The sequence below is a fragment of the Malaya genurostris genome, chromosome 1, assembly GCF_030247185.1.
Source record: "Malaya genurostris strain Urasoe2022 chromosome 1, Malgen_1.1, whole genome shotgun sequence".
NCBI classification, from domain to species: domain Eukaryota; kingdom Metazoa; phylum Arthropoda; class Insecta; order Diptera; family Culicidae; genus Malaya; species Malaya genurostris.
The window spans coordinates 115,072,110-115,092,738 of record NC_080570.1 but is presented as its reverse complement, the minus strand read 5'-3'; the positions used below and the strand labels follow the sequence as shown (position 1 = coordinate 115,092,738).

Sequence of the window (20,629 nt, the reverse complement as noted above, 5' to 3'; positions counted from 1 at the left end):
TGCACATTGAAGTCTATAAATTAAATAGTTTAGTGACTGTTTTGTCACGACTTTTAAAAAAGTCATCATCAAATCGAATTAAGTTATGTCATCTGTAATTTCTTAACCGGAAATAGGATCCGAATTAAACTGCATGAAATCACAAGGCCTTTCATTTGAATCTATATTTGTTAAATTCTGTTCAGCCATATCCAAGAAAAGTTCTCACATCTCTAAATAAGTCTTCTGAGACTAACTGAGAAAAGCATTGTTTTTCATTAAAAATCGACTTTATTTATCAATTTAATCTCCTTCAAAAGCAATATAATCATTCCAATGCTTCTCAAACTTCCCGTTGCCGTGCTTGTAGAAGAAATTGTCTTTTGCCTCCAAATAAGCTTCACATTCAGCAATTGCTTTTTTTAAGTTGACTTTCTCGCCGTTGAGCATTTTTATGAGATCAGCAAATAGCCAGACTGCAGTGCCTTTGGACGCTTTGGACGTGGTTCACCGGCTGCAGTCCACTAAGAGAATAACCGTTTTGATTTCAGAGTGAAGATGTGGATCCATGTTTCATCCATTGTCATATATCGATGCCAAAAATGATTTATTACTTGTTTATCTGGTCAAATACTGCTCTGAATCATCTACGCGTTCTTGTTTTCGATCGACTGTGAACAAACGCGGCATCCACTTTGAAAAGAGCTTTCTCATGGTTCATGCATAATTGTAAACACACTAGCTTCTAATATCTTTACGGCCTCAGTTATCTCACGCAAGTTCAATTTATGACTTTTCTATAGTAACCGCCTCAATTGGATGACCAGAAAGTTCACCATAATCGGTGTCTATAATTTTTTTCATCAAGAAGCAATGGTAAATTAACACGCGAAATTGTTTTGAATCCATTGTTTTGAAAATCAAAGCTTCACTTGAAAGTAGCGTCACTTTTTTCTGACTAATCGAAATGTCATTATATATCACACATACTCTTTTGAAAGATGGTACTTCAAATAAGTCATATGAATTTGACAATGAAATATACACATATACACACATTTACTGATCTCAGCAGACGGATTGGAACAGCATATAACAGTCGGCTGTCCAGGCCTCGGTTCAAATGACGGGTTTGGCTCAGTTATTACACAACCTTTCTTTAGGAGAAAGGCAGAAAAGATTTTATACACATTACCACTAACGAGCAAAAGACGGAGAGAAATGATAAAAATACATGAAACAGAGAAAATTTAACATTTTATGTAAAAGTATCGTTCTGAGGAAAGTAAAAGAAAAGCCATTGGGGAATACTTTTCCACAAAATTTTAATTTTTCGCCGTTTCATGCATTTTCATCTTTTCTCTCCGTATGTTGCTCGTTAGAAATGATGTGTATAACATTGAGTTCAAGACTGCTTAATGTCGTAACATAAACCCCACATTAGTAAAAAAGATTGTTTAAGATATGTTTCCTCAAATAAGGCGATTATTTTCTGTTACCTATTATCTACATATCCACATATGTTTCAGTTTATTCGTTTTATAATATATACTCAAAATGGCGCAACGAGAAATTATAAACATATCATTATTTGAATTGTACAAAACCGAGTCCGATCAACGTTTTTTAAGTATTGTTATAAACGGAGGTATTGTCGTTGTCAAATTATGGAATAGCGCGATATGAGAAGGAGGGAAAGTTTGAGCACAACTCAAAAAGAGCAAACACATTTAAATATGAAGGTGGTAAAGAAGCAGATACATAACCCTAACAGCAGTCTGAAAAAAAATTGTATTTCATAGTGATCCCACGAAAGGATTGGGTTTCTGTTCAAATTTGTGTTTCAACAATTACAGTGGAGATAAGACAATAAGGAGACACTATATATTTGAAAATAATCGGAGGAGGAAAAGTCAATTAATAACAAAAGCAAAGTCCTGGCATTACATTTGTTTTATGGAATTTGGCCTTTCTGTTACAACAGACTTTACAGACGATTCATAGTATACAGAATCATTGCATGGCAAGTACTACGATACTTCTGAAACTAAAAATCCTTCCAGGTCGGAGCTGACTTGTAAGACTAGCGCCCTATGCATTGAACCGTAAAGTAATGTGTATGTGTTCGCATTTAAAAAAATCGAACTCTTAAAACAAGAATCAGTATCGAACCGATTTGCACTCTGTACAGTTCGAAAATGCCGTAGAAAAAGTTGTTGTGAACACCAGCAAACGGACATTATGCGGGTTTATTTCGCGTTAGCGCCGTTAGCTTCGCACAAGAGACAAAGGTTTTTCAAAAGAATTCCGTTATAGATCCGTGATGAAATTCGAATCAATTTACACTTTTTTCGGTCCGTTATGCCGTTGAGAAGGTAGCTATGCACATCAGCAACTGAATCGCTCGTGGGTTTGTTTTGTGCGCAGTTAGCTTCGCATGAGAAACATTTTCATCGAAATTCTGCTGTTTATTTGTATTCGAGACAACCGCAGGATGACCTCTATTAGGGAGTGCAGAATGAACCTGATCAGCTCCTTTCATCGTAACCACCAACTAACTAAACGGTCCATCCAGGGCATCCTAAATTCTCAAAGAATTATTTTCAATTTTTTTTCGCATAGATGCAAATAATTCTCTATGGATTCTGCTGCCGGAATATTCAAAACAAATGTTAGGAGTGATTTATTCCTACGTCAACAGTTAGAATTACTCCATAGGGCTGCCCTCATAGTTTTTTTAGACCATAAACGCTGCGACATTTATTTTTTATACTCGTAAACAAAACCTACTGCAAAGATGTAAGAAACTACATGTACGTACCCAAAAAAGAACTGAACTATAGTAACGTAAATTTTACTCTACATAGAAAGGATGAAATAGTAATTAAATTTTCAATGAAGGAAAAATATGTTGTTTTAACGATAAAATAATATTTAAGTACTCAATCGATTTGCATAACAACTAACCTGACACCACCAAACACAGAACAAAACTACATGTGATCGCACTTCGCTAGGCAGTAGAAATCAATTCAAAATATTTGCCCAAATCCAGAAGCGCCTTCGATGGCAATGTCGCTTGTCCCGGAGGGTTCAGGCGGTGCGTAGTGTGTCTGTGCTTCTCTCTAAATCCGTCATCGGGGTTACTTTTCATTTCACATTCGTCCAGCGACTCGCGGAAAAAACATGTTTCACACCGCGCGTAGATCCCCAGACGAAGCTATGACTGGCTGAGTTGAGTAGATCGGAGGGGCTACCAATGTAGTTGTTATTGGTTAATACCATTCAGGCAAACCGCTTCCCTTTTAAGGAATTGAAACCATAGATGGCTAAATGGGGTCTCTCAATGTGAAACCGGTACCCCTCAGTTGTCTCTCCTGTCCCGTAGTATTTCTCGGATATTGGATTTGAGGTAATATCCCCATAAGTGTCGTTCGTGTGAAGAAACTTGGCACTCGAGCAAGTTCCAAGAAGAAAACACTGGCAAGGATTTACAGAATGTGAAAAACAAATCACCGAACAGGCCAGCATTAATTACGATGCGCACACAGTCAATATTGGATTAAAAACCCGTGCTAAAAACAATGCAAAAGAGGAAGGGATCGGTAGCATTTTTTACGTGAACTCAAATGCGTTCAAGGGAAGCAGCTTCCGTGGTCCGGTAGAACGGAGAGGACAGTATATGCTCTTTTGATATAAAAGCCGGAAGAACTACTAGATACTCGTATCACAGTGTTGATCTTGGCCTTACCAGCATTGAGCAGGTGTCATTCAACCACCGCTCGTGTGTGCCGAAATGACCCTTATCTTGAGGGCTCTTTACTGTGTGGAGTTTCTAAAGCAAATGCATTTTACACCGTAAATCACACATTATTTCATGGTTCAGTGCATAATCGTTAGGTTGGCAAAAATGAACTCTTTTCAATAAAATTAAGTCTACTAGTCTATGAATGTCACTCATGGAGAGTTAATAACAATATCATGTTATTTGAATTACTTTCCAACAGGACACAGATTTGGAAAAAAAAACTAACGATTGAGCGAGGCTCGAGTACCACGCCTACGTGTTCCATTTTCGTACGTTCCCCACAACCACACAATCCATTCAATCGAATACACAATCCATTAGTCGCTCCGTGACAAAATAACATCGTACGCAAATCTACTTTGAAGTACCCGACGAATTCGCCAAATTGGCACTGATCAAGACTGCTGACACAAATCGTTCGATCTGACATTTATCCTTCACTGAACCTGCAATATTCTGGGCGCCGGTGCAGGGTAAACTTTCAGTCAACGGACAAGAGGAAGAACTTGACCGAAAAGAAGACAAACAACAAAGTACAGACAAGCCAATTTAATTTCTTCCATATTTAGAATAATCCTCTGGGTCATAATGTATGCCATAATAAATAAATCGTTATAGCAGCAGCAGGATCTGTTGCAGTCGTAGGCTTCGATGTTTAATCCCGAAACGAATGAAAAGCCAGTTAAAAATTCAAAAAAAAAACATTGATTCCAAGGAAAACATACCGAGATGTGCAAACGATGAGGTCAACGGCGCCCATTTAAACAGGTTATCGATGCTGCAACATTGTGCTCTGGTCACGAGGCCCTTTAAGGATATGGTGTACTGTGTGGTACCACTATCAAGATGACATTAATATTAAATGTTGGTCTGTGATTCGGAGTGTAATGTAATAGAATCATCATGGTCGTTTCAAAATAATTCAAATGTAGTGAAATGCAAAAGTCAATTCTGAGGGAGTTGTTGGAAAAAAATCAACAAACTTTGACCATAAAAAAAACAAATTGCGTATTCAAAATACATAGAATATTTACATAAAGAAGGTAAAGCAAAAATCATATGGTCGAAATACCAAAAAATAGTACTAATAGCAAAATTGGCAATACTAATGCAACTAACAAAACTAACGAAACTTGCACAACCGGTAAAACAAGCTAAACTAGCATACAATGCAAAAGTAATATCTAACACTCCACTGTGTACAAAGCTAAAATACTGAAAGTGCCATTAATAGCAAAAGTCGATCCAAATTGCAAATACTTGAAAAAATAACTAAATTTGAAAAAAAAATACAAAATTTAAAATGATTGCAAAAATTTTAAGAAATAGCAAAAACGGTGCAAAATAAAGCAGCGTGGAAAATTTCATCCAAATTTACTAAATATACCTAAAAACTAGCACAAGGTGTACCGGTATGAAGTGAGCATTAAGATACATTCCTGTTGTGGATTTTGACCTTCTGTTTCAACAGACCTCGCAGCCGATTCTTAGCGTACAGAACCATTGCATGACTGGTGCTAGTGATCGTACAGAAACTAAGAATCCTCCCAGATCGGGTTTCGAACATACGACAACTGGCTTGTACAGTCTGTTACATAAGAGCGTGGTCACTGTTGTGAGAAAATAAAAAGGCGGGTGGGTAATGTCAGAGACATAACTGGATGTCGTGAATACGAAAACAACTGACATGCTCCTTAACACTTCCGAATATCAATTGTATGAATTATGCACGCATTCCCCTTTTTCACATTTTTCGCAAAAACAAAGAAAGCTTCACTTGATCTCGATTACTGTGAATTTCACACAGCGAAAAGTGCACAAATCTAAGCAAACTATTCTTGATTTGCAGTAAACTGAGGATATTTCCCTACGATTTGCAAACAACAAATCCTAATAGTTCTTTAGAAAACTTTTAGAGCCATTAGAACGGCTGATATTGTGCAATGCTCTCCACCGATGTTTTTTTTCCCAATGCTAATGACTGGCAGCTGTGACGTAATCGCTCTTGTCGAAAGCGTGCAGACGACACAAAACACATCTGCTCGCAGTGGCGATACAATCCAAACTGACTCAAGTTTTGTTGAGAGGCTTGTTTCTACCTGATTTCGTTTGTAGCTTTTTCACTAATGGGCGGTCCTAACGGCTATAAAAATAGCCGCATACAGAATTTTAATGTCGATTATTTCATTTCGGATTTGCATATTTTATTGAAAGAAACTATCAATATGCTGTAGGGATTCGTTTCCAGCATTCAGAAGAGTCAAATTGCGTAATTCTCTACGACATTAAACTCTGGAACATTTTTCGCAAAAAAAAGGCTTCACTTGATCTCGATTACTATGAATTTCACACAGCGAAAAGTGCACAAATCTAAGCAAAATGTTCTTGATTTGCAGTAAACTGAGGATATTTCCCTACGATTTGCGAACAACAAATCCTAATAGTTCTTTAGAAAACTTTTAGAGCCATTAGAACGGCTGATATTGTGCAATGCTCTCCACCGTTGTTTTTTCCCAATGCTAATGACTGGCAGCTGTGACGTAATCGCTCTTGTCGAAAGCGTGCAGACGACACAAAACACCTCTGCTCGCAGTGGCGATTGAATCCAAACTGATTGAATTTTTGTTAAGAGATTTCCTTTTATGTGATTTCGTTTGTAGCTTTTTCACTAATGGGCGGTCCTAACGGCTATAAAAATAGCCGCATACAGAATTTTATTGTCGATTATTTAATTTCGGATTTGCATAATTTATTGAAAGAAACTATCAATATGCTGTAGGGATTCGTTTCCAGCATTCAGAAGAGTCAAATTGCGTAATTCTCTACGACATTAAACTCTAAAACATTTTTTGCAAAAAAAGGCTTCACTTGATCTCGATTACTGTGAATTTCACACAGCGAAAAGTGCACAAATCTAAGCAAACTGTTCTTGATTTGCAGTAAACTGAGGATATTTCCCTACGATTTGCGAACAACAAATCCTAATAGTTCTTTAGAAAACTTTTAGAGCCATTAGAACGGCTGATATTGTGCAATGCTCTCCACCGTTGTTTTTTCCCACTGCTAATGACTGGCAACTGTGACGTAATCGCTGTTGTCGAAAGCGTGCAGACGACACAAAACACATCTGCTCGCAGTGGTGATTGAATCCAAACTGATTGAATTTTTGTTAAGAGATTTCCTTTTATGTGATTTCGTTTGTAGCTTTTTCACTAATGGGCGGTCCTAACGGCTATAAAAATAGCCGCATACAGAATTTTATTGTCGATTATTTCATTTCGGATTTGCATAATTTATTGAAAGAAATTATCAATATGCTGTAGGGATTCGGTTCTAGCATTCACAAGGACCAAATTGAGGAACTCAATTTGGTCCGTCGCTGCTGGTTGATGATTCCACTCCCACGACGTCTGCTTCCATCGAACGCACGAAAAGAAATGATCGATTTTTGACCACGGTTCCCCTTTTATACGCATTCAGTTGAAGATATGTGCCTGACTACCTCAAAATCGTCGTCCTTGCGCGAAAAACCCAAGCGAAAGTAAGGTGTTTTCCGCGTTGTTTTCAAATTTTAAGAAAACTTAATTTTTGAGTTGTTTGTGGTTATCGCACACTGTTCAAAATATTATCCTGAATTCCTGATCATATTTTTGATGAAATGGTGAAAGAATTATGTTGCTACCATTAATACAAGTCGAGATATTCACGATTAAGTTCTGCCCATTCTTCCATATGGCTAATTTTGAAAAGGCGCCCCATAGTAAAGTAAGTCGTATTCACGACAAAAGACTCAACATGAAATTACTCTTGAATATTGTTTTATTAGATCAAAAACTTGCATGCAAATACATTAATAGCAAATCTAATCCCCTTCAGCGTTAATAAGGGCTTTTGCGCGTATTCTTCTGAAAACGACCTCCAAATTTTTGAATTCGGCGATCAAGCTGTTTCAAATTGTGTGGTCGGTTTTTCCCAAGCTTCATCTGCATTTGAGCCCAAACATTGTCAATTGGATTGGCGTCGGGCGACTGAGAGGGCCAATCCAAGGTCACGATACCATTTTGCTCCTTTGCCCATTCAAGACGTTTTTGTACGTTTTTCACTCAACGTCGGCTTTTGCAAAGTACTTCGAAATTTCAAATTATTTGCGATCAAATGTCTGAGAACAGCTCCGTACGATATATTTAAACTTTTTTGGTCAATTTTGAAGCACCTTCGCGTAAAGTTTATTTCGGATTCTTCAAAAACAGGTCACAACTCACTTTTTCGTCTTTTTTCGACAATACACCGACAGCGCCGCGATTTGGAAAGTCGTCGACATTTTGTCGTGAATACGACTTACTTTACTATGGGGCGCCTTTTCAAAGTTTACCCTCTGGGAGAGTGATAAGTTTATGATCGTGAATATCTCTTGTTATTATAAATTCTAAAAATATCTACAGTTCCTTACTCTTAGAACTAAATTTTGGACCTGAGTTTATGATCTAGATTCCGAAAATTTGCAGTTGAATTTGGAGCGTGTCCAGATTTCTATATTAGTTCTTAAATTTTACCAGTTATAAACATTGGACAAATTACGCAAAGCGGTTTTTTTAGAACTACTAAAATATTTCCAAAGAATTTTTAGAAGTTTATTTCTACTAGTATCTAAATCTACAAAACTGTATTTGTCCCGTGTTATTTAATTGTATGGTAGAATGTGTTTGTAGTCAATTATTCGTACTGTAGTACAGATGCATCGTTAAAATTCTGGAAGCGAAGCAATGAAAGTTGCAAAATATACACAATCTTATACGAATGATTATCTTTATCCGGAAGTGAGAAAGAAACATGTCAGTTTTAGTCGTATTCATGTCCTCCAGTTATGTCTGTGACATTACCCACCCGCCTTTTTTCACCTTTTTTAAACGGCTCACCCACTTACTCACAAACTGTTTCGACTTTTCCATGTATTTCGCCGCGGCAGTTTGGGTCATTTTGGGACCTTCCGGGTGCGAGCACAAAAAAAACTGCTTCGAAGCGCGTAGCGTACGCGGTGTTCATTTAGGAAAAATGCTGAAATCGAATTGTAAACAATAGTCAGCTAATTTATTCTCGCATTGTATCAAGGACACTGCTTCCCTCTGTGTTAAAAAAAACTCACACCATGCCACTTTACCGATCGCGAGTAGTCGTGACCACGCTCTTATGTAACAGACTGTAAGACCAGTGCCCTATGCACTGAACCGCCAGCCCGGGCGTGAGATCGTTGCACAGAACACATTTTTTCATCGTGTTGGAAATGTCGAATTTTGTACTAGAAAGAGATGATTCGCAAAAAGCATTAATCTTTTGTTTTCATTTGAAGAAAAGTGCTGTAGGGTCGCATTGAATGCTTGTTCAGGCATGCTCTATCAGAAGCAGCATGCAAAAGATGGTTTAAACGGCTCAGAGATAATGATGTGCGATTTTTAAAAACGTAGAAGACCGTAAAAAAGTAGGTGGGCAATATCAGAGACATAACCGGATCGATGAGAACACGAATAATGTCTGACACAACTTATATATACTACATTGATTCTGAAAATGGTTTGGAACTAAATGATTTGACCGTATTGACCGTAATTGCGGATTATTACACTATCATTTATGGCCCTTACAACTTTCGATTTGGATATGTATTCTCTCCGTTGTGTTCATACTTTGATGAATTTTTCGCACTTGTTTGAAGCGAAAGTCGTACTGCGAACGGAAGGAACAATGAACATAATAGATCAAAAGTTCAAAAGAGCGATTCTAACGGCTAGAAAAATACTAACGTATGAAATTTGAAGGTTGACTACTTCATTTCGGATGATCGTTTTTTATTATTTGGGTCGATTAAATGTATTTGTTCGCACTCAAACGTAGGAAGTACATAAACAGTTACTACCTGGGTTTGATTTGGCGTTAGTGACACACTGGAAAGTCTCCAGTGGGATATGCTTGACCATTCGGCTTACTCACCAGAACTGGCCACTTCTCACTACCATCTATCTCTATGCCTCGCTGGGCCATGCACTTTCTGAGCAGTGCTTTGATTCTTTCGGGAATGGCTCATCCAGCGGCTCAACACAAAAGACAATCAGTTCTATGATTAGAACTGAACTTTTTTCTGATATGATATCCATATAATTTTTCTATTGGACAGGCCGTGGTAGTTGATGGCAAAAAAAAAATTATTCAAGGTTCCAAAAGTATCACAGTTTATTGACAGAAAAGGAGCTCACGTCATATTCTCAGAGATGCGCTGAAGATAGAATCCCATGAGAATTTAGAGAATCTATATATATATAAAAATGCAGAGATCATTCTTTGTAATCGCATCACGTAAGAACGGATGGACGGATTTACATGATTCTTTTTTTTTGTTTGATCAGTTTTTACCCCCACCGGGTTCGTACATCAAAAAAAAATTAGGAAAACTTTCCGGAAAAGTGGGAAAAATTCATGAGGTTGTTGTGTATGTATAATGGAATTTTCCACAGAAAAAGTCGCCAATGATTGCTAGATCATCGATAGGTGTTTGGCGCATAACGAGTTGCATAAGTGTTTGGCCGTCGAAGTAAGGAATACTAGATCGTTGAAAGAATCTTTTGGCGCGCAACGAGTAGTTTTGTGTGCAGTTTTCACATGCATATTTGATTCATGTGGTTCATCATTACGAGCCACGTGATTAATTGGGTATCAAAATCATTGTTCGCAAAATGACTTGGTGGAATGCATATTACTGTTTTAACTGATCCTGGGTAGTTTCGTTAAACACACACTTTTTACGAAACTGTGTTGGGTCCGCACTTAGCAACGGGGGTTTGAGTAAACCTGATATAACAACCAGGCTCGAAACTGACTCGAATTTCAGTTCAACAACGTTGAAACTAGGTTCGAAACTGACTTTAAACAAACGGTTTGACAAAAGTTGGGGTGGAGACTGGGTTAGGTTTAGAATCAAGCGAATACGTCATTGATGAATTAATGGCAGAATGAATATGACTGTATGATCACTGTAGGCAAAAGGAAAAGTTCTGATATCGTTTACCAGTTAATGGATTGTGTGTGATGAAGTCAGATGAATAACATTGGCCATTGTGAGCGTGAGTTTAACAAATCAGAAATTTTTTGAATGAATCAATGAAAAGATTGTGCTGTAGAAGGTCAAATTAACAGATTTTTCTTGCATTTTGCTTTCGAATGAATTAGATTACACTGAGCGCACATAATAAGTGACAATTAGATCAATGTTCAAGATGATTACAATGATGTATTGAAACTGCAATTTTATATTTCATGTTCTGTAAAGTTTTTTTTTCAAATTGGTAAGATCAATACCAAATTAAAATTTAAGCGTCGTCTCTCTAAGCAACCAAAAGTTCCGCAGTACCTGAAAAATGTCCACTTTGTTAGAGCTATAAAATACGCGTATCACTTTTTGGAAACTTGAACGCACAGAAAAAGTTCTGAAGATACTTTCTCGCTGTTTAAAAACTGTATTAGGAACGGCTTCAAAATTTGTTTTGTTGCATCGAGTGAATGAGCAATTCTTTAAAAACGGACTCCTCAGTATGCTTTGTATGCTACTTAAGCCAAATCTTTATTATGAACGTTTGGTTACTTGGGCTAAATACAAATTGTAAATGTATCCTAATCTACCAAATGAACAACTCTAGAATAGAAAACTCTTTTATTAGAGATGAGAATCTGTGAATTTGCTCGATTTTTGCTTAACAGAAGTATTTCATATTTTCACATTAATTTTTAGTGATATTTCTTTTCGGGCTGAAGCAAATGTGTGTCAAATTCCATTGATTGTAGGTTAAGTTTTCAGAAAAATAATGGAGAGAAACGTTAACCACTTAGTCGTTTTACAATCTTGATGTCTGAAAACATAAATTCGAACCAATTTTTGGGCGAGACGAAGTTCGACGGGTCAGCTAGTATTTTATAAAAATATATGCCGGGCGTATTGTAGAGCTCATCCTTCGTCGGTCTTGGGCGATGTTTCTCCAGTTCGCCCGAACGTTTAGGGATCCCAGGTCCTCTTCTACTGCATACAGCCAGCACGTTCGTGGCCTTCCACGAAATCGCCGACTTCTACCTGGTTCTCTACTGAATACTATTTTCGCAATTCTTTCTTCCGGCATTCGCTCTAAGTGACCAGCCTACTGAAGTCTGCCGTATTTTATGCGCTTAATAATATTCGCTTCTCTATATACTTGATACAACTCGTGATTCATGCGTCTGCGCCGCACACCATTTTCTAGTTTCCCACCGAGTGTTGTCCGCAGCACTTCTTCAGAGGAACATAAATCTCCACCACTTCTCTACGATCAATGCCGATAATATCAATATCGTCCGCAAAGCCAAGAAGCATATGCGACCGTGTGATGTTAGTGCCATTCCTCTGCACGCCAGATTTCTTGATCGCACCTTCAAATTTGATTTGAGTAAATTTGACAGCGCATCACCCTGCGATAATCCATCTAAGGTCACAAACGAGGTTGACACTTTGTCTGCGATTCGTTGCAATGTTAAACAGTAAATTTGACAGCGCATCACCCTGCGTTAATCCATCTAAGGTCACAAACGAGGTTGACATTCCGTCTGCGATTCGTACACTTAATTTCGAGCCGTATAGCGTTGCACGTATCAGCCTAATTAGTTTCGCCGGAAAACTATGTTCGAGCATTATCTGCCACAGTTCATTTCTTTTTACTGAGTTGTACGTTGCCTTGAATTCAATAAACAGATGGTGAGTCTTCAAGTTGTACTCCCGGAACTTATCTAGGATCGTCCGCAGGCTAAATATCTGATCCGTCGTTGATCGGCCCTCGCGAGAACCAGCTTGGTATACACCGACAAAGGACTCCTCAAGTCTGTTAAACAAGATGCGCGACAGTAATTTGTACGCCGAATTCAAAAGGGTAATCCCTCTGTAATTGCCGCACTGTACCCTGTGCCCTTTCTTGTATACTGGGCATATGAGGCTATCCAACTCCCATATTCTTATGAGGATATGGTGAATCGATTGGTGTAGCTGCTCACTTCCGTGTTTAAGAAGTTCGACCGGGATCTCATCCTTCCCAGAAGCCTTACTGTTTTTCAGCTCGGTTAGAGCCTTTTTAACCTCATCCAGTGTTGGTGGTTTCACTGCTTGACTGTCTTCTTCTACATCTATCCTGTTTCTTGATACGCCTACATCTTCACCGTTCAACAAATCTTTGAAGAGCTCCTTCCACATGGCTACCACCATTGTCTTGTCTGTCAGCAAATTTCTCTCGCGATCGTTGCACATGGCGGGCACTGGCGCAGTTTTGTGCTGCGCGCCATTGACAGTTGCATAAAACTTCCGCATATCGTTCTGGTCCATTCTTTCTTGCGCTTCAGCTATCACACTCTCTTCGTGCTGCCTTTTCTTCCTGCGGTGGATTCGTTTCTCCTCTGATCTTGCTACCCTGTACCGTTCTCTATTGAGACAGGTACCTCATCGAACCAGCCATTTCGATGAGAGATACCGATCACATCTTGCGCTGTTGTAGTTACAGTTTCATGGATAAACTCCCATAAACTATTTATATTTCCGCTGGTTTCTCCTATCCTCTCAACCAACTTCTGGCGGTACTCTGCAGCTACCCTTCACTTGACAAGCGTTGGATATTGAAACGCATCTTTCTGTTGTTTCTTGAACTCGTGACGCTGGGTAGTCGCACCCGAATTTTTGCAACTACAAGATAATGATCTGAGTCGACGTTCGGACCTCTGAAAGACCTCACATCAAAAACGTCCGAGAAATGTCGACCGTCGACCATCACGTGGTCTATCTGGGAGCAGCTTTCATCACTCGGGAGTCGCCAGGTGTGTTTGCGGATATTCTTGCGTGCGAAGTAGGTACTGCTGATTGCCATCCCCCTAGCAGCAGCGAAGGTCACAAGCCGCAGACCATTATCGTTGGTAACGGAATGAAGTCTTTCCGTACGAATGACAAAAATGGGCAAAAAAGGTTTCTTTCCCGATCTGCGCGTTTGCATCACCGATGACTATCTTTACGTCTTGTTTTGGGCACACACCGTAGGCCTTGTCCAGGCACTCATAGAACGCATCCTTCATGTCATCGGGTTTGTCGTTCGTAGGCGCATAAATGCTGATCAGGTCGCTTATTGGTTTCCACCGAATGACTCGCTTCATCTGCTTTTCGATCACTATGAAGCCAACTCCACGTTCTGCTCTATCGCCGCCGCTATTGTAGATGTGGTACTTGAATGAAGTGTTGGCGATGGGATCCATCACTCGGAATACGCGTTCTCCGGTTCTGGGCCAGCGAATTTCTTGAATTCCTACCACACTCACGCCCACATTCTGTAGTTCACGAGCTAAGAGCCCAACACGTGCGAGTTCATTCAAAGTTCTTACGTTCCAAGATCCGACTTTGCAATCATTGTCCTTATTTCGATGCCGGGTCTGTTGCCGTTGAATCAATTCGTTTGCTTTACTGTTGCCTTTCGTGGTTGGTAAAAATTTCGATAGTCCACCTTACCAGGATTGCGCTACCTACATCGTGCTGGGGCTACCCTTTTTAAAAAAAATTGCAGGAATCCATTCAAAATGAATTCGTGCGTATTCTCGTATTCAATCAATTTGGCAGGTTAGATTAAAATCCAAGCGTTCAGTAATCTTAGCTGAAAATCAAATTTAAATTTCAATTGATTCACTGAATATTGGCAAAACTTTTACTGAATTAGCCAAAAGTTTATTTTTACAGACTTTGTCAGTAAAATCAATGCAAATGTTTCGTAATATGAGCAGTATAGAGGGGTTAAATTTATGGTTTCGGGGTTAGGAACCGTACACAGTTAGACTGCATAAAAGGCAATGGACGAACCGATTGCACTATGCCTGTACCCGTTTACAGTAAAGTTTATAAACATTGATTCAAATATCCTTCAGGGAATTACTCTAATCCTGATCAGACTCCAAACTGTTTGAATTATGTTCATTTTGATTTTCTGCCTGTTCGTTTCAATCACCAATTTTCAATCTGCAATTAATCTTCTTCTCCGGTGGTCTGGTTGAAAATCACATCAAGCGACACTCGTCAATATAGCAGAAAAAATAATCACGCACTTATTTTGACGCTGTGGCCGTCCTCCAACCGATGATATTCATGTCTTTTAAAATCTCCATTTCGCGAAATCGGACAGCTCACCAGTTTCTCTGGTTGGTGTGCGATCGACAGCCACTGCAACAGCAACAGCAGCAGCAACAACAATTTACACGAGCCCAAAATCGCTAAGTCCAAGTATAGACAGTCATTGAGCGTTCATGGCAGCATTCTCCGTTCCCCGTGCACCATACCGCACCGTGTCGTACTGAGACGACGTCGGTGGCGACGTGTCCCTTTTGCTTACTAGCCAGCCGTTGGTGCCGGTGGGTGGTTGGGCTGTGAGGTGTGAGTCGTTTTAGGGGGACGTGATCTTCGAGAGCCCAATTTCGCCTTGTAGACGAGCCTTTGCGGTCAGTGTTCAATTTGCAATCAAACTGACTAGACGCACGACGATAAACGTGGTGACTGATGTAGACGATGATGCCGATGGATGGCAGCTTTCAACAGATGTTCTTAATTCGTTAAACACTCCGCAGCCCGTGTTGACAATTCTGTTATTGATAGTGATTTGAAGGAAGAGTGTCGAGTGCACATGCGCACCATGCGCGAGAAAATCTATTGAATCGTGAACCTTTGAGTGAAGTGTGAACAGAGGAAAATAGACGTGTGATAAGTGCGATAACTACCGGTGTCCGGTTATCGGACCTAGTTCCAAGTGGTTGTCATTCCAAGACTGTTTCTTCATGAACGACGGTTGCGTTTGTGGTGATCTGATGTGAGCGAGTTAGCGATCAGCGACGAAAGATCGGTTATAATTATGCGTACAAACCAATTAGGTTAAATCAGTGTTACAACAACGATTTGAATAATTGCTGAGTCCGATGTGGAAGTGACTAACAATTTAAAACCATTTGAACAGGTAAAATGAGGACGCAATTTGATTACAGCAAGGGACTGATTTTTGTTAAAAAGTAGAATAAAATCGTAATGTTCACAATTAACTGTTTTATTATGCGACAGGAGAAATTCCTATTTGATTGAATAAATTGTCGGGACTGTTGAACTGTTGTTACTGGTGGTCAAGGAGACTGGTGGGCTTTCCACAATGATGCACGTATTACTAGACACTCAATTATTAACACATTTTTGTTTAAACTCACCTTTCTGTGAATTCTATCCTTTGAGAATGTCGGAAAACAGTGCAGGCAAATATTTCAGATTGTTTGAAATGAGATTTAATTATTACTTTAAGCTTTTGCGCCGAAAAATAACATCCGTTCTTCTGTAACGATGCTCGTTTTGAATTTTTTAAGTTTACACTTCAGATTTGAAAGCTCACAATGAGTTCAGTTGTGTTTCGGAGTCTTTAAAATTAAAAATATTGAAAAAATGTGTCTTGTATATTCATTCGGAAAAGGATATTTAGTGAAACACTAATGATGGCGGATTTACCCCCATTTCCCTTACTTTTTAAGTTGCTTTCTATGAATTCAGTGTTTACCATATTTGCTCACACATAGAATTGCAATTAGAATAATTTAAATTAGATATTAGAGTTTCAGCATTCTCAGTTTATATATGGATTACAGTGTTTAATGTTGATTAAATGAGTAAAAACCTTTTTTAATCCATCTAGTGGTGTAATTATGCCTTTCTCATATTATTTATATTTTCAGAAACATCACTAGAAGATTCTGTCAAGATTTTTTGTTTCAAACTTGAATAAAATCAAAAACTTTCTTTGGGTATAAACTACCATAACCTTTTCAATTTGTAAACAGTTATGTCAAGTTAAAATAATATACGCAAGCTATATGAAATTGAACGAGGCACGCTGTATGCTAGGTGGTGGTGTTTTTTTCTTCCGTACCAATACGTACCGATGCGTACCGATTTTGCATCATTTTGTATGACAGTTTGAAAGTTTTGATACTCATCGTTCTACAGGGTCCGGCACTCGAAGTGTAACCAATTAAAAAGGCCATAAATTCAGTTTGGAAAATTACTTTTACTTAATTCAAAGTACAAATGTGTAAAAATAATACAAAATTCAGAATCAATTCACTTTTGCTCGATATGAGTACCTTTTGCTTTGACTTGATGACTTGAGAGAGCGAAGGAGTTGCTTCGTTTGGCCGAATGTGACTTGCAGGTATTTTGGCCCACTCGCGGACAATAACTTTTTTCAGTGCCTCGAGACTGGTGTATCTTTTAGTTCGGACTTTGCTCTCCAAAATGGCCCAAAGAGAATAATCCATTGGATTCGCATCTGGTGAATTCGAGAGTCATTGTGTGGACGTGATGAAGTTCGGAACGTTGTTTTTCAGCCATTCTTGGTTCACTCGAGCTTTGTGAGACGGTTCCGAGTCCTGCTGAAACGTCCATGGCCACCGAAATGTTTGTCTGCCCACGGCTTCAAAGCAACCTCCAGAATACTTTCCCGATAATATGTCGCATTTACCTTGACGCCAGGCTCGATGAAAACGATTGGAGAGCGCCCATCTGCGGTTACAGCGGCCCAAACCATTATCTGTTGCGGGTGCTGCCTCCTGGTGGCCAATCGATGACTCAAATTCTCGTATGAACGGTCAGTCAAGTAAACCCTATCGTTTTGAGAGTTTACGAATTGCTCAATTGGAAAAATTTTTCGTCAGAAAATACAATGTTCGGAAATTGACCGCTTTCGGCCAAATGAAGCAACTCCTTCGCTCTCTCAAGTTATCAAGTCAAGGCAAAAGGTGGTCATATCGAGCAAAAGTGAATTGATTCTGAATTTTGTATTATTTTTACACATTTTGTACTTTGAATTAAGTAAAAGTAATTTTCCAAACTGAATTTATGGCCTTTTTAATTGGTTACACTTCGAGTGCCGGACCCTGTATAATAGAAGATCTGGATGAAATTGCACAGTATCTCTTAACCGTTGCTGAGAAATCGAAGTGAGTTCCGTTTTGCCTTTCTCATATAGAAAGGCTATGCAATCACTGTGAAAATCGACTTTTTAACCGAGGTCATATACCATGCGACTCAGCTCGACGAACTGAGCAAATGTATGTGTGTGTGTGTGTGTATGTAACAGAAATATGCACTCAATTTTCTCAGAGATGGCTAAACCGATTTTCACAAACAAAGATTCAAAAGAAAGGTCTCATAGTCCCATAGCCTGCTATTGAATTTCATTCCGATCCTACTTTCGGTTCCGGAGATATAGGATGATATGTACCAAAAAAGTGAAAAAATATGCATTCACTTTTTTTCAGAAATGGCTCAACCGATTTTCACAAACTAAGATTCAAATAAAAGGAATTATGATCCCATAGCTTACTACTGAATTTCATTTGAATGTGAATTCCGGTTCCGGAGTTATATGGTAATGTGTGAAAATTTGAGAAAAAGTTTACACTCAATTATCTCTGGAAGGATCCGACTTCCGGTTTCGGAACTTAAGCGTGATAAGTGGAAAATTAGGAAAAAGGAACCAATTTTATTAGTATTTTTCCACGAACGATGGTTAAAAACAGGTACAAACCCCATAAAACTGTCCGATAAATTCTTCCAATTGGCAGAGCTCGTTTGTTTGTGGGCATGAGAACTTAATTCTTCACTACTACCCTCTTTTCCTGTTTCCGAGTGGAGAAGAAAAACTCCTAAAACTAAATTCACTTCGATTTCTCTGCGATGCTTGAACCGATTTTCACAAATCTTGATTTGAATTAAAGTTCATACTCTCTTTAAACCTACTGTGAAATTTCATCCGCATCCGACTTCCGGTTTCGTAGTTGCAGGGTGATGAGTGTCAAAGTTTTCAAATCGCCATATAGAGTGACAATATGTACAACACCGAAAGAAGAAGAAAACACAAAACGAACAAGGCGTGCTTTGTTCTATTTCGTACACGTTATGTAGTGATGTCAATAATAATATTAATAATAATAATAATAATAATAATAATAATAATAATAATAATAATAATAATAATAATAATAATAATAATAATAATAATAATAATAATAATAATAATAATAATAATAATAATAATAATAATAATAATAATAATAATAATAATAATAATAATAATAATAATAATAATAATAATAATAATGATAATAATAATAATAATAATAATAATAATAATAATTATAATAATGTTTTATGCTGTTTAGCTTGAACTTGAAAAACGTTCAAAACTGTTCCAATTTGTAGGTCATATTTGTTGGTAGTAAACGAACCAACTTCGGCTATTCCGTTTATCTGAATCCGGTTTCGGAAGAATTGGAAATAGTGATCAAAAACTGTAAAAAAGATCTCACTTACTTTTCTTGGAGATGGCCAAATCGATTTTCAAAAATTTATAGGTTCAAAAGGAAAGTCTTACAGTTTCATACGGAATTCCTTGATTTGTTGTGGATACAACTTTCGGTTCCTGAACTACAGGGTACACAGGATTTATAGAGTTTGTGAGATTGGGTCCGAGCAAATTTTCCTATTTCTATTCAATAATCAGTTATTTTTGCGAATTTCACGATTATATTTATGATGTAATGAGTAATATGAGAGAGGCATCATTGCACCACTAGGTGGATTAAAATAGGTTTTTGTAACTTTTCTTCACTGTTACCGGTGCGTCCTGAAGCTGAGAACGAGGACTAGTAGTCCCAAAGTAGATCCACTAACTAACAAGGTCTGCCAACTAGATGAATTTACCAGTAAGTTTTATAAAAATTTGCACTTCGTTTCGCCATCATTTTTGAAAAACTACTCATGAAATTGAAAGTTTTTCACTTATCGCGCTGTAATTCCGGAACCGAAAGTCGGATCTGATTCTTAAAACAAAAAGCATGATCTTATGCATACCGTCTTAAGGTTACAGGGCTTTGGAACAGTAACCCTATAACAGATCGGCTGAAAAGTTCGTATCGTTTCTATGAGAGGGCGCCACTAGAATTAAATCCATACCATTTTCAGTTAGTACCAACCTTCAAAAGATACGTGTATAAATTTGACAGCTGTCTGATTATTAGTTTGTGAGATATTGCATTTTGAAAAAAAAAAAGGAATTTTGTGTGTTGATGAAACACTACTTTTTGATGAAAAAAAGTGCCGCCGATACCAAAAAATGGCTTGATGAGTGTTATCCGGACTCTGCACCGGGCGAAGCAACAATTCGTAAGTGGTTTGCAAAATTTCGTACTGGTCATGTGAGCACCGAAGACGATGAACGCAGTGGACGTCCAAAAGAGGCTGTTGTGAAAAAAATGATTTTCAATGACCGTAAAGTGAAGTTGATCGAGATAGCTGACACCCTAAAGATATCAAAGGAACGTGTTGGACATATTATTCACGAATATTTGGACATGAGAAAGCTTTGTGCAAAATGGGTGCCGCGTGAGCTCACAATCGATCAAAAACAACAACGAAAAACCATGCTGCGATTGAACGAATTGGGCTTCGAATTGCTCCCTCATCCACCGTATTCTCCAGATTTGGCCCCCAGTGACTTTTTCCTGTTCTCAGACCTCAAGAGAATGCTCGCTGGTAAAAAATTTAGAAGCAATGAAGAGGTAATCGCTGAAACTGAGGCCTATTTTGAGGCAAAGGACAAATCGTACTACAAAAATGGTATCGAAAAGTTGGAAGATCGCTATAATCGCTGTATCGCCTCTGATGGCAATTATGTTGAATAATAAAAACGAATTTTGGCAAAAAAATGTGTGTTTCTATTAAAC

The 20,629-nt window shown here is 38.3% G+C and overlaps 1 protein-coding gene across 3 annotated transcripts in view; it reads left to right on the top strand.

Moving 5' to 3' along the window:
* LOC131425455 (calponin homology domain-containing protein DDB_G0272472-like) overlaps window positions 1-20,629 on the top strand; it is a 163,548-nt gene that overhangs the window by 16,912 nt on the left and 126,007 nt on the right. Inside the window, exon 1 of one of the 3 annotated variants that reach the window (XM_058587400.1) lies at window positions 15,312-15,822. The exons of 1 other annotated variant lie outside the window; for it this stretch is intronic. The gene's annotated coding sequence lies outside the window, so the exon portion shown is untranslated. Of the gene's footprint in view, window positions 1-15,311; window positions 15,823-20,629 lie in introns of those variants that run through there. One more of the 3 variants, XM_058587398.1, reaches the window with a different exon arrangement.